At 39.2% G+C, this 27,424-nt stretch overlaps 1 protein-coding gene across 4 annotated transcripts in view; it reads left to right on the top strand.

Annotated features, from left to right (window-relative positions):
- IPCEF1 (interaction protein for cytohesin exchange factors 1) overlaps positions 1-27,424 on the top strand; it is a 137,801-nt gene that overhangs the window by 12,121 nt on the left and 98,256 nt on the right. For all 4 annotated transcript variants that reach the window (XM_014545052.1, XM_014545050.1, XM_005872870.2 and 1 more), the window contains exon 2: positions 25,272-25,314. The gene's annotated coding sequence lies outside the window, so the exon portion shown is untranslated. The remainder of the gene's footprint in view (positions 1-25,271; positions 25,315-27,424) is intronic.

Raw genomic sequence — 27,424 nt, 5'->3', positions numbered from 1 at the left:
TCTTTAGCTTACCCAATCCTTTAACCCAACTATTGTATTTTTTATAAGCGAAACAGCTGTAATTTTACACTTTGTTGGCATAGTTGTTCTAAAGCCACAATAGAAATGAGAACTGAGGACACTGATGGAAATCATATGCATATGGATAACAGTAAAAGACTTTGGGATTGCTTTTTGTCCTGAATCTTCAGGACATAACTTAGATTTGAATCCTAAAATAATGAAATAAGTGGTAAGGGAGAGGCTTATCATTCAATAAGTAAACCATAAAATGAAGGCATAGAAATTACAAATATTTTGTTGCAAGGAGAAAAATATTCTTAAATTATATGGATACATATGGAGGCATGAACCATGAACCTCTTTTTTGCTTCTTCTCACTCAACAAGGCACATCCAAATTATGATGAAGACAATTGTGTCGGTTCCAAAGAATGTGTTTCTATAGTTACCATTTTCTGTAAAACTAAATATATTCACTTACATATTTAAAAAAAAAATCACATCCAAAGAAAACATTGTTGATACAGTCAAGACTGTGCAAACTGGTTTCATTTGAAACTTTTGTTTTTCCTCCCCCAGGGGCATGTTAGAGGACAGAGATTTACCTTGGTCACCCAAACTGTATTCCCAGCACTCACAATTGTGATTGGAACAAAGTAGATGCTCAGTAAATATTTTTTGACTAACATAATTTAGTTTATTTTATCAAGTAGTTATGTTTTATTTTTGAAAAGGTAATGCAGACATACATTTAACATTTTAAACATTGTAAAAGAACATGCAATGGAAAGTCAGGTTCCCACCATAGAATAACCACTGTAACCAGCTTGTACAATGTTCTTCTAGAATGTTCTATAAATATTTAAGCATGTATACTTTTGTGTATATATAGATATACACATACATAATTATTTTTACAGAGGTAGAGATAACAATCTACAATGCAGATTATTCAACATCTTGATTTTTGCCCCACTTAAATGTCTGTCTTAATGACAGATATCTTGAGAATTGCCTTCTGATAAATGAAATTTATCTCATTGACATTTTACTTTTCATCTCTTTAGGACTGAGGTTGATATTTCATATGTTCAAACTATTAGAGTTTAATTTCTATAAACTGCCTCTAAGTTCTTTGTTGACTTTTCTATTGGTTTCATGGTCTTTTATAACTGATTTGTAAGAGGTCTTTATATATTAAGGAAATGAGCTCATTGTCATATGTGTTGAAATACTTTTCCCAGTTGATCATTTTGTCTTTTGACTTTAAATGGTATTTTTTTCTGTGCAGAAAAAACCCTTTTTTATGTAGTCACATTCACTAATCTTTTTGGAATTTGTGTTTGTATATTGCTTCTAAGAGCCCTTTTTATACCCTCAAAGAAATAAATTTTTCTGTAATTACTGACAATAGTTTTATTATTTTATTTTACATATTACGATATTTGTTTCACCTGAAACTTATTTTAATGAAAGATAGTTTTATTAGATGTTTCCCACATGGCTAGTTAGTTGAATAAGCCACATTGCTCCTACTGATTTGAAATGCTAACTGTTGCATAGTCTAAATTTCAATGTATTTAAGCATTCATTTAAATTTTTTTAAAAAAATTAACTTGGTTAGTATGGAATATTTCAAACTTATAAAAGTAGATAACAAATATCAGTGAGGAAGATGACTTGATAGGCAAGATTTTTACATTTTTGGCCTTATCTAAGCCTAGAAACTTTTATTTCTTTCAATCTAGCAACTTCACCTGTATAACTTGGAAATAGCAAGGGTGTGTGCGTGGATAGCAGGTATATGGGTACACTCTGTACTTTCTGCTAAATTTTTCTGTGAACCTAAAATTTCTCTAAAAACACAAAAGTCTATTAAAATATAATCAGTGAGATTTGCATTGGTCTGATATTATGACCATATTATTGGCAAAATTATTTTTATGAGAAATCAGGAAATTTGGTACCTGTCCCATAGTAGTTATTCAATAAAGATTGCTGTATGATATATTTCATGATAGAATATATCAGAAATTTACTCAGTTCTTCATAAAATTCCATATGAAATTGGAGACCCCATTTCAGTACAGAAATTGCCACAAGGGATCCACCTATACTCAGGATTAGTAAACACTATTAAAATCACTGGACATAGCCACCTGACCAGAGGGCTGACTCAGCTGTTTTACCCTGCTCAGTCAGCATTTCATGTAAATGAGATCTTGTTACTGCCCTATTTATAACCCTCCACTTAGATATGTTGTTTCACATCCGTAGCCTGAGCCTATAAAGACACATGTGGTCTGGCCCCAGCCTACCTCTGACTTTGAATTTCCTCTCAATCACCCTCTTCTAGCCACACTGGTCTTCTGTTTCTCAAATTTATTGAGATTAATCCCATACTAAGATGTTACCACCCCCCCCCCAAATAAAAGGCCAGTTTTATTGAGGTATAATTGATGTTTAATAAATAAAACATTTAAAAGTATACAGTTTGATAAGTTTGACCTATCTACAATCATGAAGCTATCATCACAATCAAGAAAATGTAATTCTTCTCTGCAATCTTTCTTATTTTCCAAAGCCTCAGGCAATCTCTGATGTGCTTTATATTACTACTAGTGCCCCGGTGCACGGATTCATGCACATCGAAAGGAAATTATTAGAAGGTGGCTGCGGGGTGGGACAGGGTGAGAAGGGCAGGACACGCCCTGGAGCCAACCTCCCGTGGCCCCTCCCCGGCTGGCCACAGCTGGGGCGGTGCTGAGGTTTGAAGGGCATCTACAGAGTGAGTGGGATCTCTCCAGCAGGTGGGGTCCCTCAGCCTGGACTGCGGGGATTGGACCGCAACTGGCTTTCCGACATCCCCTGAGGGGTCCCGGATTGTGAGAGGGTGGTTCTTGGGTGACACCGCCCCAAATTGGGCTCCCTCCTCTCTGGTTCCAGGATGCATCACCCGAGAACCGCTGCTGCCAAGTCACCGCAGCTTGGCAGCTTCTGTGTTGAGCGTCTGCCCCCTGGTGGTCAGTGTGCGTCATAGCTACCAGCCAGTGGGACAGTTGGACAGTTGCTTAGCCTTTTATATAGATAGATAGATTGTTTTGTATTTCCTAGGATTTTAAGGAATCTTTTTTTTTGTCTGGCTTATTTCACTCATTATAACTATTTTGAGACTCATCCATGTTGTTACATATGTCTAAATTCTATTTAATTTATATACACAATGGAGCAATTTTCCATCATATGGGTATACCATAATTTGTTTATCCATTTTTCTGAACAATATGGTCTTCTGATCTATGGACATGGTATATCTCTCAATTATTTAGGTCTCCTTTAGATCTTCTCTCAGCAATGCTTTACAGTGTAGAGATCTTGCCTGCTTTTGTTATAATTATCCCTAAATATTGTTCAATGGCATTATAAAGGGAATTGCATTTACATATTATTTTCAAATTAAGTTCTTGCTATTAAATAGAACTATAATTGCATTTTATATTAATCTTTTATCTTGTGACTATGCTAGATTCAATGATTAATTCTAATGTTTGCTTTTATTTTAAGATTTGTTAGGATTTTGACATGAATTTTTAGGATTTACTAAATGACATTTGGGTTTTAAAAAATAATTAAAAAATATTTTTATTGATTTCAGAGAGGAAGGGAGAGGGGGGGAGAGAGAGAGAGAAAAAGGAGAGAGAATCATTGATTGGCTACCTCCTGCACACCCCATACTAGGGATCTAGCTCACAACCCAGGCCTGTGCCATTACTCGAAATTGAACCGTGATCTCATGATTCATGGGTCAACGCTCAACCACTGAGTCACACTGGCCAGGCTGCTGTTACACTTTTTAATCAGTGTGACAGGAATTAAGAATATTAAGGGTCATTTAAATTCTCATATACACCAAACAGTTTATTAGAGCAGGATTTTTAGGCTTCTTAAGAATGAAGCATTTCTTCACTGCTGATGTGGCCAGTTGCACCCATTTTAGTCTCTCTCTTTTCCTTTTATCCAGTCACTTTTTCCCCCCAGAGTCTAATGAGCTATGAATGGCCAAAAAAGAATCAAGAATAGGACAGAAAAAATCAAGGTCTTGAATTAGACACAAACTGGAAAAATAAGTCTCCAAATTGTTGAAAAGAATTATTCCTTTTATTTTTGTTTCTTTGATACATATGAAGTATGGTCAGTTTCTAGGATTTATAATTACTCAGGAGTTTTTGTTTTTTGTTTTCATTCTTTTAAATTTTGCTTTATTTGCCTATGATAACAACATACAAATAACATGAGAAAACAGATTTGTGGCTTGAAACCCAGAACAACAGAATGAAAGTCAGATTAGATCAATTTATTCTAACTTAGTATTTTGAAGAGAATATTCTTATGATTTAATTATGCTTTATATTTCTGGGAAAATGTCTGAATTTAAAATACGATTGACTTCGTTTGGTTGGGGGAGAGTTAGAACAGATGTTTGTGTTGTGATTTGAAATGTTGGGGACCTGGAAATGACGACCCCTTGAAAGCCAGGAATTTTCTGTCTTTGCATTTGGCAAGCCCGTGCTTGAAGTTGGGCCCTGGGAGCCTGAAACAGAATTCACACTTGTTTGTATCAGTGGGCACTTTCTTCAGATGCAATCTTGCTAACCTTGGAGTACACTCCCAAAGCCAGTTGTTGCTTTTGGAGGCTTTTTTAAAATTTAAATTGGCTATTTCCCCCTTCATATCTCAATATTATTTTGTGCTCACACACTGATAAAAGGAAGCTATGACCCATGCTTTGGTTTGGCTTGGGAAGTAGTGATTGATAGCAAGAGAGAATCCCGAAGCCAGAGAAGGAGACAGCCTGAGAGGGGCATCTTATCTTCTGTTTTCTTTACATAGAAATGTCTCAAGACAAGAGTAAAAACAATGTTTGGGACAAATATAGTAAAAAATGTTTAGTAGGCACATTTTCCAGTCATGTGATGATGAGAAACAGATGTAGATGCTGTTAAATCATGTCAAGTATGAACTGCCGGTGTACCCCGTGTCTATGTGCAAATATTTAACTAGAATAACAGTCACATGAGAACTATGGAGTAATCTTGGAAGCAGGAAGCCACAAATTATACGTCTGAAATTTAACATGCATAGCTTATGAGTCCAGATAAGTAAAACCAAATGAAAAGACAATGAAAGTTTTATAAATAGTTCATATTTTTGGTGGGGGAGGGGAGAGGAAGAATCAGCACGTTTAATTATAATCAGAGCACTAAGAACCACATGATAGACATTTAGTTATACATTTAAATCTAGAATGTATATCCACTTACATAGGAAAAATTACTGTGGAGTCATAGCGTATCCTTAATTAGGTTCTAAAGTCAGCGTGTAAGGCAAACATCATCTGTATTCAGACTTATCCTTGATCCTCGCCCTGGAAGGCACTGGTGGGAGCCATTCATAGTTCTACTAACACAGCTAATGTAGGGACAGATCCCTCTGTCGTCTGTAGGTTCTGGATAATGAATGAGGTGGGCTTTAGTTTATGGGCCAAATGGGGAAAGAAAAGGTAATTATGGTCACAGGAGCATGTTGTATGGAAAATATGTATCTTTAAAACCTGAAGCACACGGTGATTGCAGTCAGGTGGAAATGAAAACAGATTTGCATTGCATTTTCCATCTCGCCCATGTCAGGGGTTTATATTCCTTGAGGGGAAGCATGGAATGAATTTGCCCTATTGTATTGCTTTATATGTTTTCAGGTTTAATTTTCATTTCAGCAAAATAATATCGTCTCATTGCCTTTAATGCTTTAAATTACTTCACTGAAGTGCAGTCTCCATCTAGTGAAATGCACAGGTTGTAAGCGCTATAATTCTGAGTTCCGACAAATACATAGATTCATGTAACCTACACGATCACCAAGATGCAAAGTATTTCCCTTCATGCCCCATCATCGTCCCTCCCGCCACCCTCTCAGAGGCAACTGTTCTGATTCCTTCCTCCGTACGTTCACTTGTGTTCCAGAACTTTATATCGTGGCCTGTACTATTATGAATTTGGCTTCTTTTGTTCAGCATAATGTGTGAGATTAATTTATGCTGTTGCATAATTATCAGTAGTAGTATCAGTAGTAGTTTATTTCTGTGTATTGCTCTCTATTCAGTTACATGGCAGTACCCCCATTTGTTTACCTCTGTTCTTGTTGATGGATATTTGGGTCGTTTCTAGTTTGAGATTGTTATAAAGACACTATGGCTATTCATGTATGAGTCGCTGTGGATGTGTTTTCCTTTCTCTTCAGTAAGTACTATAGAATAGAACTGGTGGTCATAGGGTATTTATGTTTAACTTTATAAGAAACTGCCAAACATTAAAAAAACTGATTGTGGCCTTTTACACTTCTGCCAGTAATGGTTGAGACTTCTGGTTGTTCCTGATCTTGTCAACATCTTTTAAATGTGGCCGTTATCATGGTATCTCACTGTGGTTTGGTACATTTTCCTAATGATTCACTATGCCGAACACTATTTTATTTGCTTACCCGCCATTTGTATATCTTTTGTGAAGTATAGTTCAATCATTTGCTCTCTTCAAATTGGTCTATTTGTCATTTTATTACTGAGTTGGAACAATTCTTTATATATTCTGGATAGAGGTCCTTTGCCAGATATATGTTTTATGAATATTTTTTCCCAGTTTGTAGATTGCTTATTTTATTAATGTCATTTTTGATTAGCAGAAATTATTTTCTTTTTTTATTCAGTGCTTTCTATATCCTGGGTAAGAAATCTTTGCTTACCTCAAGATTTTGAAAATATTTCTATAAATTTATATTATACTAGAGTTCCAGTGCACAAGATTTCGTGCACTGTGTGTGTGTGTGTGGTGTGGTCCCTTAGCCCGGCCTGCACCCTCTCACAGTCCGGGAGCCCTCGGGGGGTGTCCGACTAACAGCTTAAGCTGTCAGTAGGACATCTTTAGTGCTGCTGCTGCGCTCACCCCGGCTCTGGCTGAGAGGCACTCCCCCTGTGGGAGTGCAATGACCACCAGGGGGTAGCTCCTGCATTGAACATCTGCCCCCTGGTGGTCAGTGCGTGTCATAGCAACCGGTCTTTCGGCTGTTCAGTTGATTTGCATATTAGCCTTTTATTATATAGTATTCTAGAAGCTTTATAGTTTAAAAATTTTTTTAATCCTCACCCAAGGATATTTTTTCCATTGATTTTTTTTTAGATAGAGTGGAAGTGAGGGAGGGAGGCAGGGAGAGAGAGAGAGAGAGAGAGAAATCGATGTGAGAGAGACACATCAATCAGTTGCCTCTGCACACGCCCTGACCGTGACCAGGGATTGAACCTGCAACCCAAGTATGTGTCCTTGACTAGGAATACATGATATATGAGTGAATTCTGTAACCACTGAGCAATACCAGCCAGAGAAATATAGTTTTAACTTTTTTAAAATTAATTTTTTAGAGAGTGGAGAAGGGAGAGAGAGAGAGAGAGACAGAGATAGGGAGAGAGAGAGAGAGAGAGAGAGGAAATTGATGTAGGAGAGACACATTGATTGGTTGCCTCCTGCAGGTAACCCCCACTGGGGCTGGGATTGAACTTGCATACCCTTGACTGGGAATCGAACCTGTGACTCTTCAGTGTGCAGGCTGACACTCTAACTACTGAGAAACACAGGCCAGGGCTCCAAGGAATTGTTTTTATGATCAAAATAAAATCAGATCAGCTGTGTATAGACTATACACATGTAAGTGATGTGATGATTAGCAAAGGGGCAGGGTTACGTCCCTTCTAAATGTCAGAGGAGCGTCAAGGTGATGTGGCCAGGCCACCGTGTGGAGTAGCGGCAGCACCAGGAACCGAGATGAAGCGTCAGCTTCCTGGGGCTTTCTGGCTGCTGGCTTTCTCATATGTGCACACACATAAGACACATCATCTTGGAGCTTGTTTGCTTACATAATTATCCATAAAAACCTTACCAACTGAAACAAGGACTGGGCTTCACAGGAACTGGGTTTAACTCAAAATATCTTTCTTTAATAGAGACAATGGCATAGACAAATCATAAAGGGAAACGTTTCAAATATTGAACAGAATAGACCTTTCTAACCCCTTAAAGCATTTTGGAGGCATAATTTATATAGTGTTAATTTAAAATACTATCGATCTATTCCTTAGATTCGTTGGGACATTTGTGGCATCCATTTGTTGCTATAAAATAAATAAAAATATATGCTTAAGTGTAACTTGAATTAGATTTTTACAATTTAATTGAGCAATATTTATTTTCATATTTAGAAATTGATATATCCATTTATTGCTAATATGAAAATAAAGGCCATAAGGAGAAGTTGGGTTAAGGGCCAGGGTAGATGGTGGTGCCATTCATCAAGAGGAGGATAAAAACACAAAGATAATGAGTTATTTTTTTTTACGTGTTTAAGAAACTGTGTTACATGAAAATGGGGGACGGCCAGTGGGCAATTGGATGGATATCACTGGAGTTCAGGATGTAGTTCTGGCTTGAGATATAGTGTGGGGCTCATCGGGAGTGGTGATGGTTAAATAAAACATAGAAGGAGAAAGTAGGATCATGGCCAGGGCCCCAGAGAACACCGATATTTAAGAGATTAAAAGGGACAAGAGCGGGCAGGAAGTCTGAGGAGAGACGACGGGAAGGTGGGAAGAAGGCTGAGAGAAAGTGGAGTCCTGAGAGCCACGTCAAGAGAATATGGAGACGGGCTCTCGTGCTGCGGGACGTTAGTAACAAGGATTGAAAGTGCCCATTGAATTCTGCAGTGAGAAATGCCCATGAGCTTTGATGTGAGCCTGCTACAGCCGTGAGCCTGAAATCCAAGAAACAAGTACATGGTGAGAATTGGAGCAAAAAGCAAAATTCCTTTGAAGGAAAGGCTTAACAATGAGTAGTGAGTAAGCATGGCTTTAGCAGGAGGAATTTTTTTAGAGGTAAGTGGGATTTAAAAATGGTTATGCTTTGAGAGGAAAGAATTGAGACACATAATATTTAATAAATGTTAGTTTTTCATTTTTGCAAATCATATTATTTGGAAAAAGAGACACGATGTTGTAGCAAACATTAACCCTGTATGTCCCTTTACAAAACTTTACTCATCTGAGACGACTTGATATACTTGTAGGGCAGTTACTTTTTTTAAAAAGTGAGAACTATGAAGAATTACATAATCCATTCCAAATGGACCATCTTCATGTTCCTGAGTTGAAGTTATCACAACTAACCTTAAACTGAAAATATTTTCACTCTATAAAACACAACAAATTAGAACATTCAAAAGTATTACCGATTTGTGGATAATCTAGAAATTACAAATGCATATTTCTCTCCCATTGTATTCCAATAGCAGATGATATATTTATAATTTGTTTAGTAATGCCTTTTCCCAGAACAGAGAAGGCTGCTGGCTTTTTTTATATGTGCACACATATAAGACACATCGTCCTGCTGTCATTGACTAGGCAAGTTCGCCACACTCTACTTAGATTAAGATGAAGTATGACTTATTTTTCATTGTGTATAAAAGTCACTGATTTGTAAAAATGAATGAAGTGGTAGAATTTAAAATTCATGGACCTCATTGGAATATGTTAGAAAGGAATATAAACACATTCATCAAAACCTTTGGCCCCTCCTCAATTTTCCCCCACAATTCACTACCCTTTCTTTTCAGTCCTCCCCCCTGAAAATTGCTGATGCTTCATGAGAGCTATTAGACTTAAGAACTGGTGGTCTTCCAGGAACCCTGGTCTTTCATTTGCACTGGTAATTTCTAGATTATCCATAAATCGGTAATACTTTTGAATGTTTTAATTTGTTGTGTTTAACAGAGTGAAAATATTTTCAGTTTAAGGTTAGTTGTGATATCTGCAACTCAGGAACATGAAGATGGTCTGAGTCCATTTCTGATGAACTACGTAGTTCTTCGTAGTTCTCACTTTTTTAAAACTCAGAATGTGACTGTATTTGGAGATAGGGCCTTTAAAAAGGCCACTGAATTAAAATGGGGATGTTAGGATGGGCCTTAAACCAAACCTGCAATGCCTGGATCTTAGACTTTAGCTTCTAGAGCTGTTAGAAAATACACTTCTGTTGTTTAAGCCACCCAGTCAATGGTATTTTGTTATGGCAGCCCTAGAAGACTGTACGAGCACCCATGTGAAATAACATACACAGAGGGACATAAATACAATTGTGCATTCTATATAGCATCTGCAGGAAGAGAGAACAGTGAGATACAGTGGGGCCTTGACTTACGAGTGTCCCGACTAACGAGTTTTTCGAGATACGAGCAGTCTCTCGGCTGATTTTTTGCTTTGAGTTGCTAGCTAAAATTCGGGTTACAAACCAGCTTCAGATACCCCACCGCTAGTTGGCGCAGTGAACATCACAGTGAACGCCACAACATCAGCCCAGCATCACGTGTCTCACTCGTTCACTTTATGATTTGACATACAAGTAATGTGAGTTACGAGCTCCGTCACGGAACGAATTAAACTCATAAGTCAAGGCCCCACTGTATATTAATAGAGATAAAGTGAGACTTGAGGGCTTAAACAAACCTCGGTCTGAAAATGGAGTCTGACATTGACTAGAGGTATGACTTTGAGCAAATACATTATTTGACATTTCTGAGTGTCAGATCTGTCCTTGATAAAATGGGTCACTACGAGGATCACATGTGAAAGCACCTAGAATAGAGCCTGGAATTAGTATTAGCATAGTCGTTAGTATATGGATATATATTAGATAGTATATCTAGTATATAGTATGGCATAGTCCTTAGTATTGGTGTAGTTCTTACTCCATAGTATTAGTCCTCCTGCCTCTTGGCCATGCAAGTGCTTTCCTGAGAGGAGTTGATAGAGTTGGGTGGCTGAGAACTTTTCGATAGAGGATGTCACAAGTCATATCTGGGTTTTAGTTTTGTGACTGCACAAAAACGAGGGGATTGCATTGCATTCTTGGATTGAAACCCAAGGACGGGACATTTTTTCCACTCTAAAATGTTATAGTTTTAAGAAATTGAAGGAAACAATTTTGGAGGAAAAGGCAAGAAAGGAGATTCTAGGTAAGAGGCACAGTGTACACTAAAGTGTTAAGAAATGATGAGAAAAGAAGCACGGATGAGGCCAGTTGGACTGTCATGGGGAGCTTGCTAGAATAAGATGGCAGGAGCCAGTGGGAAGGGAGAACAAGGAAGCTGGGTATGGTTTCACTGGTTGTGGTGCTTTGCGTCAGTAGAGAGTCATCAGTAGGTCACTATCTATGGATCTGGTCATCTCTGCCTCTTGTTTTTCAGGATATCTGGCTTCTGACCCAACTTTTTACTATACCAGGTTAGGAATCTTCTAATATAAACAAACTTTTATTTATGATATCTAAATAGTGATTCATTCTTTTTTTCATTTATGATGTCCTAAGAATTGGGAATGCAAGGTCAATGAGATGCCAGTCCTCCCTCCAGGAAACTCCTGGTCTAAGGGCTGACAGACACAAACATGAACCAGTTCATGAGACACTGTGACTGTGCATCAGCATACAGCTGCATTCAAAATCTCATGGAGACTTAGAGTTACTAAAGCTGTTGCCTGCTGATCAGCAATGCCTCGCTGAAGTTAACACCACACTTAAAAAATATATATATGTTTTCATTGATTTCAGAGAGAGAAAGGGAGAGGGAGAGAGGGATAGAAACATCAATGAGGAGAATCATTGATTGACTGTCTCCTGCATGCCCCCTACTGGGAATTGAGCCCGAAACCCAGGCATGTGCCCTGACCAGGAGTCGAACCAGTGACCTCCTGGTGCATGGGTTGACACTCAACCACTGAGCCACACTGGCCAGTTGTTAACTCCATATTTTGAAGGTGATCTATACATTTGGGTGTTGCAGAGTCAATAAACAGTAAAATAAAGAAACTTGGGAAAAGATGGGAAACAAATAATTATTAAGCATCTACTAAGTGCCTGGCATGGAAATGGTGTCAGTTAATCCTTACAAACACCATGGGACCTTTGTTGTAGTCACTTTACAGATGAAAAAGCTGAGACTTGCGAGAACAATAGCTAGTTGGGGGCAGGAGCAGGATTTCAATATGTGTCCACAGTCCTTCTACCACATCGTGTGGTTACAACTAAATGAGACAAATAAAGCACGAGGGAAAGAGGAAGTGGGAACACTTGGTTTTGCTGCCTCTATGAAAATGAGCGTATGACTCAGAGGTTTCTGACGGCAGGACCTAGTGGTTTGTGTAGTCAGGTCTGTAAATATTTCAGTTACTAGATTTGGGAGATTTTAACTCAACAACAGGGCTGACTGTTGACCAAAACCTGGGGTAAGCATTCCTTGAGTTGGTATATAGACATGCCTATGAGCACAATGAGGCCTCTCTGGAAGATTTCCACAGAAAAACAAGTATGATTGGATCTCATTTATTTGAAAGTTTTCTATACTATAAATTCACACACTTAGCACATAGCACAGAATCAGCAAATAAGTAAAGCTTGTGGACACCCAAAAAGATGTCATAAACAACAAACGCACATAGCACAGAATCAGCAAATAAGTAAAGCTTGTGAACACCCAAAAAGATGTCATAAACAACAAATAAATCTCATGCATCATACCATTTATTTCATTCAAAATGCCTTCAAGTCCTCAATCTGTTCATTATTGTATATTTGGTTTCCAAATCAACTGGAAGATAAAAGAAACTTTCATTAGGATTATTGAAAATAGTGAGAATGATGTCTGATGAAAAAGGATTGAACAAAAAAAATAGAAAAAGCAGCTGTAGGAACTCCAAGATGTCAGCATCAATTCCTATTGTGGTCAACTCCTCTCAGTGGGTCCTGGCCGTTACCCTTGTAATACACCCGTTCAAGAAAGCGATGTTTTCAATGTTGACCCAGAGTCATCAATATATGATTAAACTCATTTCATGCTACGTTTCCAAATATGTAGGAGGTATACAATATGGTATACAGTATATTTATAATCCATTCAGTTGTCTAAAAGAACCACATGAAAGAAGTGTCATTGCTTAAGAGGATAAGAACTCAGTCACCCGCAAAACCTACTAGTTATTCAAAGTGGTATAGACTCCGAGGATTGTAGATAATCTGGTGCCTTATCCTTTATTCATGAACTCCAATTTCCAGCTACAACTTTCATGGGAACAGGGCAGGTGGCCCAGGGATTCCATCCTCCTGTTGGCGTGAAGGAGAGAGAGGAGACACTCCGTCCCCGGGGATCCACTGTGCCTCCTCACTCTCCACTTCCCACCGAGTGGCAGGTCGGGGTGGGGTGATGAGAGAGAGTCTCCCCAGTCTGCCTTTACTCCCTCTTCTGGAACCTGGCAAGTAGGGACAGAGGCCTTCTTGGGGTGGTCTCACCATATGTATGCTGTTCCTCCTACATACCCACACAAACACGCACATTCCTTTGTACCAGGTCCTCTTTGCAAACATCACTGCAGTAACTAAACATAATTGTTCAGTGTGTGGAGGTAATTATACTAACAGCCTTTTGTTTCACTTCCTTATTCTTGCTCCCTTCCCATTGTGCTGCAAATGCCAACGCATCTGACAAAAAAACTTAAAAAGCCTAACACACAAGGGAGAAAAATAAATAAATAAAAGGAAGGGGCTTGGATAATTTGAAAAAACAGATAATAAGTATTTACATAATCGAGTGGTGAACCAAACTACTCTCAGTCTGAAGGCGGATGTAAGGGTTAAGACTCAGGGTGAAGGATTTGGGGGAGGGCTGAGATAGGATTGGAGCCAGCAGATGTCAGAAACAAATAAGGAAGGGTCCAGGAGATGAGAAAAAATGACTTTGTTCTCGCTCAGTGATAGAAATGCTGACCCAAAGGTTCTTGTTTCTTAAAATTTTATTGAATTTATTGGGGTGACATTGGTTAATAAAATTATACAGGTTTCAGGTGTGCAATTCTAAAACACATCATCTGTATATTGTATTGCGTGTTCACTGCTCCAAATCAAGTCTCCTTCCATCACCATTTATCCCTCCTTCACCCTCTTCTACTCCCCGCATCCCCCCTTCCCTCTGGTGATCACTGTGTGATTTTGCTTATATGGGACATCTAATGAACAAAATAAACTAACCAACAAAATAGAAACAGACTCATAGATACAGAGAACAGACTGACAGCTGTCAGAGAGGAGGGGTGTTGGGGGCTGGGTGAAAAAGGTGAAGAGATTAAGCAAAGTAAAAGAAGAACACCTCATAGACCCAAAGTTTCACAAAGTTGTTAAATGCCTTTTTGGAAATGCAAATGCAGACTTAAGAAATAGACTTATTGCTTGTGAGTCTACTGTGACCTTATATTGTCAAAGGCACTAGAAGATTCATGCACCTTCTTATATTCTCTTTATTTAAAAGAGAATGCCAATCAAGAGAAACCACCGTTCCCAAGTCACATTTGCAAATACTCTGGAAAATGGTACCTAAACAGTTTATGTTTGTCAAAGAGTTACACCTTCTTTTATGTCCTGGACACCCCTTGGCAATCTGAGGAAGCCTATGGACCCCTTTTCAGAAGATTAAAACAAAATGTAAAGCAATAAAATATGTAAAAACATAATAAAAACATTTGTGATGTAGTCATATATGTGCTCCTTTATTAATGCATTAAATAACAATGTAGCAGCAAGTCTAATAACATTTTAATGGTAATGATGAGCATAAATGACATTTGAAAATAGTTGCAACAACCATAATGGGAGATGAAAACACCTGTGATTTCTACAAGAAACAAAATCACAGTTGCTGCTAATACTTGGGTGGTTTGTTGCCAATACTTATATTTGAAGGACATATTAAATTTTAGTTAGAGATGCACATTTAGTGAAAATATACATTCAAGTGTACGGACTCCCTGATTTCTGCCCACAGGCCCCTTGGTGTGTCCATGAGCCCTAAGTTAGGACCCCCTGGAATAGGAAAGGTGTTTCTGTAGGATTATGAGCATGGTTGAGATAAATTAAGTTTTTTCAAATAAATATTTGTATATAATTCCAAATGCTGTTATGAACATCTATATTTTAAATCTTAAAATGGAAACATCATTCATTCAGTCATTTATTCATCTTTCATTTACATTCTTAATACCTTATCATTCAGTCATTTATTCATCTTTCATTTACATTCTTACTTAATACCTTCCTTGTTTTTGAAAGGACTTGAGGCAATTGGCAATATATGCATACAGCAAACATAATCTTCTATATATATAAAAGGCTAATATGCAAAGTGTCCCCTCAGGAGTTCGACCAACCGGGAGAATGAGAGTTCGATCACTTGCTATGATGTGTGCTGACCACCAGGGGGTGGTGAAGAACATGGCGAGCAGCCAGCTGCAGCTGCAGGGTGCTGAGGGAGCGAGGGAAGGAGGAGGCAGGGAGGTGTGTGTGTGGGGGGGAAACCTGATCAGCCCTGATTGCTGACCAGGCCTAGGGATCCTACCTGTGCATGAATTTCATGCACTGGGCCTCTAGTAAAATTATAAGTAAATGGAAAAAGGAACAAAAGAAAGAATTAGCATGAAAAGTAAGAGGTGTCTTGGAGTGAAGTTAATATAAAAGTGTATGTGGGAAGGTCCTAGACCTTTACTAGAGTACAATGATGAACCTGGTTCTAAGTTGATGACATTCAGTGGGCAGGGTAGGAGACAATTAGTTATAGACTTGTGATCATATCTATAAAATAAAAGGAGACACCCAAATCATTCTCTGCTAAACTGGAGAGAAATCTCTTCCATAGGCCTTGCATCATAATAATGGCCTTAGTCAGCTCAAGCTGCTCTAGTGAAATACTGTGGACTGAGTGACTTAAACAACAGACAAGCATTTCTCACAGTTTTGGGAAGTTCCAGATGAGGGTGCCAGCATGGTCGGGTTCTAGTGAGCATTCTCTTCCTGGCTTACAGGTAGCTGTCTTTTTTTTTTCTTCTTCTTCTAAATTTTTATTGATTTCAGAGAGGAAAGGAGAGGGAGAGAGAGAGAGAAACATCAATGATGAAAGAGAATCACTGATGGGCTGCCTCCTACACGCCCCTCACTGGGGATGGAGCCTGCAACAAGGCATGTGTCCTGACTGGGAATCAAACTGTGATCTGGTTCATAGGCCGACAGTCAACCATTGAGCCATACCGGCCAGGCCAGATGGCTGTCTTCTTGCTGTGTCCGCACAGGGATGAGAGAACATGATCTCTTTCTTGTCTAAGGGCACGAATCCCCTCATGAGGTCTTCATCCTCATAACCTAATTACCCCTGAAGGGCCCATCTCCAAATACCTCCCCATTGGGGGTTAGGGCTTCCACATATGAATTTGGGGGCTGTATAATTCAGTCCTTAGAAATGATATGCTGTGTCATGAGATTAACAGTGCTTTTAAACACGTCCTTTGTTTCGCTGGCCCTCTTTTAGGCGTTCTCATTGTACGGGAAATCAATGAAATATATTTCTGCTGGCCTAGCTTAATACAGAAATGAATTGTAAAATACCTACGGTAATTTAAAAAAATCTTTTAGAGTATTACTTATTTATTTTTTTAGTACTGTCTCCTTGGAGGCCCTTAATCTTGCAATGTAGATTAGTGATTATTAATTTTTACATGTCATGGACCAATTTGAGACTCTGATGAAAGCTAGCGCACGTTACACTCTGCATCCAATTTTAGCGAATCATAGATGCCCCGAAGTCTCAGCACTCTGCGTAGTAAATACCTCTGGGACCTGGAGTAATAGACATGCCTTCAGACATGTCCTATAAATATTGTTTATTGCAACTGAGCATCTGACTTGCACTGAGAACCAGCCAGTTGGATTTAAAGCTCCTGACAAGCGTGGGAAGGCAGCTCTTCGATGCTGCAGATTAAACAAAGGCGGCAATAGCTTGGAGAACAGGAAACCCGCCGGCACATTTAACAAAATGCAAGCCCAGCGCTTCCAGGTTGGAGGGGTGCCGGGATCAGACAGCTTCAACTCTCATTCAAGATTCTCGTTCCTTAGAGGACCTGGCACATTTCAGGCTCCCACCATTGCGTGGGCCCAGGAGATAATGGCCTAAATGTGGACACGGCTCCCCCGCAGCCCACCACATCATCTGCCATAGCCCAGCCGAGGCCAAGCTGAAACATGAGGGATCAGGGACACCCAGGTGGATCCAGATTGTGTGGGGCCCAAAGCTTATACGATTTGAAGGGTCTTTTTTTTTTTTAAGGAAAAATAGTACAAAATTACAAGGGGATTTGTAAGACACTTAATATTCAAAAGACATGACAGAAATGACAATAAATTTCAAATTTTAGAAAGCTGACAACATACCAGAAACAGCACATTATTCAGAAAAATAAGATAATTTTAAAATTAACTGCCTGACATATCTCTAAATTATTATCCCCCGACCTGTTTAGCTGCCTATTCCATTGCCTCTTTGATATGATAATGATTTTGTAAAGTCATTTTCTCTAGAGAGCATAGAAAGATAACCCAGTGTGTCCTCTAGCCTACGTTGATCAGAATTGTTCATATTTATTGATTATTTAGAAAGACTTCTTTTGGCCTCATAGTGTATTACTGATAATATAAAGTTTCAGAATTTCCCCCTCATGTTTCTTTCACCTGTGAGCTTGAAAATTGGGAAGGATTCCCCCCAAATGTAACTGTGGTTCTGTCATTAGGAACTTTGGGTCCTTCTGCTTCCCGTAGACACAGGACCTGTTCATAGTGTAATGACCTCTGGCCCTGAGCCAATCGTACCTCCGTGCCAGGTGGATTGGCCAGTAGGATGTGGTGTTACTGGAAGTTATTACTGTGCTTGGATATCTAGCAATACCTTCAAATACAAAGGAGAGACTGTGAGCAACTAAATCCCCATGAATTACAAAGCAAGCATACCTGTCTCTAGATATGCCCGCCCTCCGAACTCAGCCATTCTTTGTGCTCTCTCTCCCAGCTACTGCCGGGGCTGCCAATAGCATTGCATGTCACAGCCTTTCTGTGGGAAAAACTGCTGTGAAAGTAACAGCAGCATTTCTAAGGAGCTTCTGAGATGAAGTACTGAGACAAATAGACACACCTTTGTCTGTACACGTGTGTGTGTGTGTGTGTGTGTGTGTGTGTGTGTGTGTGTGTGTGTTGCTGATGCAAATAACTTCTATAGGAACCACTCATTCTCTATTAATAAAGAAGAGACCCTTAACGGTTCTTCATTCTTTAAAGCAGGGGTGGGGAACATCCCGTCCGTGGGCCGTATAAGGCCTGTAAATCATTTAGTCTGGCCCTGCCAAAGCATTAGGGGCGAGTTAATGAAATGTTTGACCAAATATAGCAGGCAAATTTTTAAGTTGATAATTTTGTATGGCCCTCGAATGATGTTATAAATATCCAAATGGCCCTTGGCAGGAAAAAGGTTCCCTACCCCTGCTTTGAAGGAAGGTTGCTCTCCATTTCTTTTGCTTTCTTTGGGTTTGCATCATTCTTCAGTTGAATTAACTGGGCAAAGTCTATATCTTATATGAACACAAAAAATGTGCTCTTGATTTGAGATTATATCATTGACTATAATAACTCGTAAAGTTTTTGGAAGTTTAAGTGAGCTTCTGGCTTAAATCAAGTTTAAGTTATTAGTAAGAAGTTTAAGTTATTAGTAAGAAGTTCTCTACAACCAACTCTAAAAGGACATTTTGGGAACAGTTTGAGAAAATGTTAAATCAAAGTGGTGCATATATGAAATATCATTAAAATGCGTACTTAAATTTTTTTATAGTTCTTTAAAGGTGAGTCAGATGATCCTGAAACCTGTGTTTTCCTATTAGCAGGGAATTTTGAGTTAAACAAGCTTTGCATCCTGCCAGTTATGTCACTCATTCCCCAAATGAACACAGAAATGTCAGCCAATGACATATTCGAGACTGCCCCAGCTTAGAAATATTACCGGTCTTGTCCTCAAAAGCACTTCTGTGCCGGTTTTCAAGCACTGAGCAGCCCATGTGAACTTTCACATTGTTCTGCACCCTAGGACCTACGCTCAACAACTGAGATAAGAAAAGAATGCTCTTCAGAGCATTACGGCTCATTAGGGTGCTGTCCAAAATCTCATGCATGCCTGATAAAGTTAGCGGAATGTCAGGGCCTCTGCTGTGATTAAGGGATCTCAATGTGACTTGTCAAGTAGCTCAAATATTAGCTCTAATCCCCATCTGTGCAGAGCGCTAAGGTTAGGCCTTGTAGACACAAAGCTGCAGATATTGAATAACCTTGTTACACTGCAAATTTTCCAAATGAATGAAGAGAATGGAGCCGGAAACACACGAGTTAAGAGTGTCTCTCTCTGGATTTCAGGATTCTGGGTGGTTTTTGTTTTCTTTTGTTAACTTATTCTTTTGCATTTTTAAGTTTATAATAACGAAATGTGTATTTTTAATACAAAAGGCAATTTTCTTTATTAAAAAGTGTCATAGTGACAGAGGCCAACCTTGGAGTAAGAACGTGGTGAACACGGGTCCTGAATATACTCCGTCTCTCCCATTGCTCAAGAGTAGGCACCATTGTCAGTCTTTGCTTATCAACTTTGGGTTTAAAAATATGCACATGGTAGGAGTGACCAATCAGAGGCTGCTCTATGCAAGAAAGATCAAACAACTAGAAATGTAGTGACTTTATGCCAATAAGGAAGAGAAGGGGAAAGCTTCGGTGCAAAATACAGATTTAGCATCTGCATCCAACTCACCCCTTCCTCCCTCCATTGGGGGTGGGTAGGAGGGGAACTGTCAGCCTCTTTCACTTTAATGTTACTTCGCCTTTATCCCAAACCACTGATATTCAGGTAAATAGTGTTTTGGTCAAAGAGAGGTACAGAAGGTGTCATAGTGACAGAGGCCAACCTTGGAGTAAGAACGTGGTGAACACGGGTCCTGAATATACTCCGTCTCTCCCATTGCTCAAGAGTAGGCACCATTGTCAGTCTTTGCTTATCAACTTTGGGTTTAAAAATATGCACATGGTAGGAGTGACCAATCAGAGGCTGCTCTATGCAAGAAAGATCAAACAACTAGAAATGTAGTGACTTTATGCCAATAAGGAAGAGAAGGGGAAAGCTTCGGTGCAAAATACAGATTTAGCATCTGCATCCAACTCACCCCTTCCTCCCTCCATTGGGGGTGGGTAGGAGGGGAACTGTCAGCCTCTTTCACTTTAATGTTACTTCGCCTTTATCCCAAACCACTGATATTCAGGTAAATAGTGGAAGGTCAGTTTTCCTAGGTGCAGGGAGCTGGCACAAATGAATCTCTACTCTGGGATGTTTCTAGGCTGTGGAGTGGAGCTTTAAGGTGGGCTAGTGAGGCTGAAAGTGATATTGCCTCTGGAAGCGAAAAGCAGAGAGTGGGAAGCTGAGAGTGACTTTTGTTCTGGGTATTCTCCTTGTCATCTTCATGTCCTCTCCCGTGGCAGGGCCCTCTCCCCGCCTCCCTCCGCCTGGCCCCTGGCTGGTCATACTCTACAGTAACACACCATCAAAACTGCGCACACCAAAGGCCTCCTTTCCTTCTTTTTCCTTTTCTTTTCTTCCTCCCTCTGCTTCCCTTCATCTTCATCAAATGTATATGGAGTTCACAACATACCAAGAATCAAAACACAGAAAAGTTGGGGCGGCATGAATTCTGCCTCCTTCCTAGAGCTAATAATTGGGAGCGTGGCATTTCGAGCCATGTCGGGATGAGAGTCTGCCAATGTGATCTGCAGCGCTGGCTGCAGCCAACCAACTGCTAATGTGCTTGTGCCCCTCAACGCAGTCACCTCCTGGCTGGCGGAGAGAGTTCAGTGAACCGCGGAGCCCCTCAGGATGGCCCGGGACACAGAGGCAAGGCCAGGTGCATTGCGTGGGGCCCAAGGGTCCCGGGGAAGAGGGGCTCAGCTTTTCTGCAGTTGTGGTTTAGGCATTACAGACTTGACTGCGGGATTGAAGACCCCCAAGGGAGCTGGGCTGGAGGGAGAGCCCTGGGGAAAGCTAAGATGAACAAGGAGTCTGGCTGGGGTGGAGGAGGCATGGCTGTGGGTGCAGAGGTTGCTGACACAGAGTCCCTGTCCTGAACCCTTCCCACCCAGTCCTCCTTCTAGACTGACTGGGTTCTGGAGGGAGAGCTCTGGTCGTAGCATGTACCACTGTGAGTTCTCATCAAAGTCAGAAACAGATGTGTGTATGGGGGTGTCTAGAGGAGATGGGGGGCAGCACAGGCAGCCACCTATGACCAGTGGGGTGGCAGCTGTCCACAGAGCAGAGAACTCCAGCTAGAGCAGCAGATTTCAGGGCAGTTGTCTTCATCTGTTACATGGGAGTAAAGACAGGCCCTCTTCACGGGATGGTTGTGAAAAGTGAGTGACTCCTATGTGTGCAGCTTTTAGAACATACGGGTACAAATTCAGTCCTAGTCAGAGCTTAATAAATGTCGGCTACTGTTATTTTCATCACTGTTAGTTTTGAGAGATCTTTCTCTCTACACTTATCTTCTACTTATTTTCAAGTGGTTAGATCGATTCTATGCGATCCAATAAAATGCATTTTGTCCACGTTCTTGCGTTTAAGCCACGAAATTGCTTCTCAGGATGTATTACAAAAGGGTTAGATTAAACCTTAAGTAGATTGAATTTGAGCAAAGTTTTAAAAATAACTGTGAAATCTCAAAGTTGAATTTTAGTGCACACAAAAAAAAATGGACAGTAATGTCACATTTTGCTCTAGAAAGACTGTGAGAATGACTAATAACACCTAGTGGAGGTTAATATAATATTGAAAGTGGTAATTTTCACAGTTTTGAACTAATTTTCAAAGACATAATTGGAATAATTTTCAATAGACGTCAGTCTTCATTTCTTAGGAAATCACAGTGATTAAGGTAACTGCAGGCAGCGTTCTTATTGTTATCTGAAGATAATAGGAGTCTGTTGAGGATTGGCGAGGAAAATGAATGATACATGTTCTATTAAAAACTTCAGAGCTGAAATACTTTTCGTCCCTCTTTCTGTCTGGCTATAATTTATGTAGTCAAGGCATAATCACCAAATGCATCTTCCTTTACTGTATTAGGCCTAGAAAACCGATTCAAATGAAGAATTAGAAGAATGCTTTTCTTCTAGGATGAAAATATAGATTCTTTCTTCTAAGGAGGTGCATAATATGCCAATTCAAAAGAAAATGATGTTGCACTTACAGGACTCTAAGGAAGTTTAAAAGAGAGTTTTGTTCCTTATTTCCAGGCTTATGTCTCTGCTTCCTTATGAAATTGAACACTGGACAAGGATAATGATATCACACTCATTACTGAGGCAGTTGAAATTACTCTCACTGTCAAGTGAAATATTCAGATCACCGAGTGTTAGGGGAAATGGTGCATGGATGAGAGAGTAAATGGATTTTGATCTGTCATCTCAGCTTGAGGCTTTCTGGAAGTGGTAAAGAGTTTTCATCAGTGAAAAATAACACGCCTTTTCTTTAAGTTCTTTCCAAACTCAAAATGGTTTAGATAGTACATCTGAGTCTGAAGAACAGATAAGTCACCCTGGCCTGGACATGGGTGGTATTCTTTTTAAATTCCAGTATTGCTAGAAAAGTTGCCTGGCATTTATCCCCATCAGTGCCCTTGACATATAGTGTGGGAAAACCTGTTTGTGCTCTTTCTGGCTGGAGTGTCTACTTAGACATTCATGCTATCGGTTATGAACCAATTACATACACTGATACGCGAACTTTTCTTGACCCTAAACTAAACAATACTGGGATTGTGAAGTCCAAGGGTTAAAAAAAATCTAACTAGTTTGATATGTTAAGAAAATTTTATATAAATGCTGATTACTACATCATGAAACAATGCTGTGTTCACTGCTTTGGAAAGTAGAAGGAAGTGACATAAAATCTTACCTGAGGAGAAGGGAAGAGCTGGTGTATTACTAGGGACACCAAATGCAAAGAAATCAACATGAACAAAAGCCAATGAGTTGACATTTAATTCAGCTAACATTCATCTACTTTTGCGTTGTTTCTGGTTTAACGATTACAATTTCAAATCACTATAATTGAAAAAATGTTTAAAGTGTAACATCGAATTGCCTTGTAATTTAACATAGGAACAAGGAGGGAGAACAGTATGGCACAATGTTTAGACAACACGGAGTGCAGATTGTAGGAGAGAAAAATGTCTAGATTTATTTGACATGAAAATAGAGGGCTTCTTGCTCTATACTATTTACAATATTTCTGTGCTTAAATTTTGGCCACAGAAGTAGTCTTACTGGTTTTATAAACTTGGATAAATTTCCAGCGTGGCTCAGTTGATTGGACCATCATCCCATGCACCAAAAGGTGGCGGGTTCGATTCTGGTCAGGTTGTGGCTTAGATCTCCAGTCAGGCATGTGCAGGAGGCAGCTGCTTGATGTTTCTCTCTCGCATTGATGTTTCTCTCTCTCCTGCTTTTGCTCTTGATCTCTCTTCCTCCCTCTAACATCAATTTTAAACAAAGAAGAGATGAAAAATGATTAAAAACACTTACCTCATGGTGTTGTTGTACAAACTGAATAAATTAATTCATGTCGAAGCATTTTATAAATTGCAAATGTAGCACCAAATTTGCTTTATAGGAGGCAATCATTAGGTATTATTGAGTGATTGAAAGAAAATGTCAATTCAATCTATTTTGTGCTTTTCCTAATATATAAAGAGAAGGGAAAGCATTCCAATTTCACAGTGTGTACCTCTGCCAAATGTTCACCTCGCCTAATTGTGAGGGAACAATTAGACAAGTGTCCAGTCTGAGGGACATTGCAAAGCAACTGGCCTGGACTCCACAAAAATGTCAATCATCAAAGACAAAGGGAACTACATATACATGCCAATATACAGAGTAGGGCAAAGGTAGGTTTACAGTTGCATGTATGTGAAACAGTTTATTCCTGTATTAGTATTTATTCATTAAGGTATTATTTCCATGCAAACAACTGGAAGCCTATTTTTGCCCAACCCTGTATGCAATAAATGATCTTTGATAGAATCCTGGATTTCAAATAAAATATACAAATGGCAAATGACTAATAAAAAGATGTTCTACATTGTATACCGCCGGGGAAATACAAATTAAAACAAAAAACGTGATACCACTAAACGTCCCATGGACTTGGGGAAATTATTATGCGTCAGTGTAGGTTCGTCCTGGGTAAAAATGTATCATCCTGGAGAGCAATGGTGATAAGGAGGGAGGCTGTGCATGTGTGGGGGACGGAGGTATATGGGACATATCTACACTTTTCTCTCAATTGTACTGTAAGCCTAAAACTGCTTTTAAAAAGAAATTTTAAAAAATCTGTGTTTTTAAAATATATCGTTTAGGCAATAAGCAGAATTATTATTATTGCGAACATGAAACATTTTCCCATGGCAAAATTCCAGGAAACAGATACATGTGCGTGCCTTTCAAGGTCCTGGCATGCCTCAGAGATGCTGCTGGTTCCGTTCCAAACCACCAGAATAAAGTGAACATCTCAATAAAGAGAGTTCGGTGAAATTGTTTGTTTCCCAGTGAATATAAAAGTTATGTTCACACAATGCTGTAGTCGATTGGGTGAGCGATACTAGCGTTATGTCTAAAACAACACTCTATCCACTTTAATCAAAAAATACTTTAGCTTAAAAAATGCTAATCGTTATCTGACCTGTTGGAAAAAATAACACCAATAAACTTGCTTGCCCAAGGTTGCCACACAAATTTAATTTGTAAAAAAACACAAACACACAAAAAACAAACAAACACCAAAAAACAAAAAAACAACAAGACCTGCAAAGAGAAAAAAAGTGAAGCACAATAATGCAAGGTATGCCCGTATTTAAAACAAAATAAAAATGTATCTTGGGGAGTGTTCAAAAGGATTAGAACATTATTTTCACCTTATACTTTAGAAAACATTGAATTCCAGGGGATCTCAGCTTAATGATTCCCTGCTAGTTTACTACCCAGGTCTTTTCTATGAGAAGAACTTTCTGTCTCATTCTGCAGGAGGGACACTGGGTAGCAGCTATAATGACGACCAAGTTACTAACTATTTTGTTGCCACTTCGTGGGGTTGATTGACATGGAAGGATTCTGACTGCCTCTTAGGCAGTTGAGTTCAGGTAGAAATCTCATGACCCTTTCTTGTCTTTTTCTTGTACAGATCAGAGGCAACATCACTGGATCGAAGAAGCTCATAGCTTTAGGTATGTAACTGAAAATTCTTCAAAATTCATTTGTTAGTGATATTTATGACCCGAAGGGCCTGTATTCTACTTTGTTTTTCTAATCTGTGAACCAAATTATAATAGCCTAGGTATATTTATCACTAGGTTAGGATTAATGCGGACGGAAGCTAATAGTATTGATAAATAACCAATTATATTTGATCTTCTAGATTTTCCTTGAAAATGGATTTGTGGTGGTGATTACTTTTCAGTGGGAGAGTTGTTTAGTAAAGTGATTTGTTTATGGAATTATCTTTTTTTGACCCCCTCAATGATTAGGAATATACCATAATTATCAAAGTATCATAGAATTATAATTATATGAAAAATCCATTTTAAAAGCAACTATGTGTTTAGATGCCCAATAGTAAATTGAACGCTCTACACATGAAGCATGTATTGATCTAAATTTACTAATAATTAAAAATAAAATATTTATATTTGATATAATATAAAAATAAAATAATTTTAAGATGATTCTGATTTTAAAGTAAAAATACAATGATATGGGCAAGGGTGTAATTTTTCTTGTTATTCCTTTGATTTTCTATTTGTAAAATGATTTGAAAAGAATTAGGTATTTTACCTTCTGACTGGAAATATGTATTTCTTGTTTGGTTTAACTCCTTTTTAAGATGAATACAATCCTAAATTTGCTGGGGAACACAAGGCCAGCATTCTCTTCACAGCTCTCTATCAAGGACACATTCTTTCCCGACTCTATGGATATAACTGGAATTCTGGTATATTTTCTGAAAATATTAATATATTAATTTGAGTGCTATTTTTCTCTATGAGCCAAGCAGCAACAATAATAATCACTGTTTCTTCCATTATATGCTTCCTATCACTTTAAATTTTCTTGTAACTCTCTTTGAACCATTGTTATTGATGACCTATTAGTCACCATCATTCTTTTTGGTGACTATTGCCCTTCCATAGTTGTTAAAACCCATGGCCCTGGTGGTCTAACTCACTCTCAAAAAATTAGTTTTGGTGCATATCTTAGCTGCTCAGAGGTCTTCAGATATATATTCCTGTTGTTTCCACACACGTGTACTAAGGTAAGAACTTATTGACGAGACAGATTGTATAACTCAGTAAATGGGACTCCCATGTGCCTAGTCTAGTAAAGAATGCTTTATTTGCCATAATAGTTGGTGTTTCATTGAGGAATTTTAAGTGATACTTCATACTCAAATATTTCATTGATGATTTACAAAACTGGTTACCTTAAGATGTTGACAAAAATGGGTGGATTTTACCATCTTCAAAAGTTGTCAAGAAGTATTTATAGTAAAACATTTTTCTGATCCTCAGATTTAGGGCCTCCCATCATGAAAGGTATCTAGAAAAAGGCTGGTTTGTCACCAGAAAAGGTGTGTTACGAGGAAACCCTGCATTGGTTGAAAAACTGGGTTAGATAAACTCTATGGTCTCTTGTAATATAAAACTTGATACTTCTTATGGAAGATGATAACCAATTATGCCACCCATGACCACATTAGATGACTTGAGTCTTGTTAAGCATTGAAATCTTATCTTGAACAGAAGCAGGGACATACTATCTAATAAAAGAGTAATATGCAAATTAACTGTCACTCCCTTACTCCGACACAAAGAAGGTGGCCACGGAGCTGGAGTGAGCAGGAGGTTTGGGTTGTCCCGGTGATGGAGGAAGCCAAGCTTCCTGCCTGCCCTGGCTGGCACTGGGCTCCGCTCAAGGATACAAAGTTTCAATTATAGAAGATAAATAAATCCCAGATACCTGCTTCCAGCCGGCATGGCCTCCGCTAAAGGAGGGGCTGGGAACCCAGGTTGCCAGGGGCAACTCAGGCTTCGAGCCTGACGAAGGCTACAAAGTTTCAATTATAGAAGTTAAATAAATCCCAGATACCTGTTTCCAGCCCACGGGCATGGCCAGCCTGAAAACGGCCCTCAGCCCCTCACTCAGGCTGGCCAGGCACCCCAGCAGGACCCCTCCCCATGAAGGGGCTGTGGCCAGCCTGCAAACAGCCCTCAGCCCTTCACCCAGGCTGGCCACACCCCCATAGGGTGAGGGTCCCCGCTGGGGGGCTTGGCCAGCCTG

The sequence above is a fragment of the Myotis brandtii genome, unplaced genomic scaffold, assembly GCF_000412655.1.
Source record: "Myotis brandtii unplaced genomic scaffold, ASM41265v1 scaffold395, whole genome shotgun sequence".
Taxonomy (NCBI): domain Eukaryota; kingdom Metazoa; phylum Chordata; class Mammalia; order Chiroptera; family Vespertilionidae; genus Myotis; species Myotis brandtii.
The sequence above is the reverse complement of the archived record's forward strand: the minus strand, read 5'-3'. Positions and strand labels throughout refer to the sequence as shown.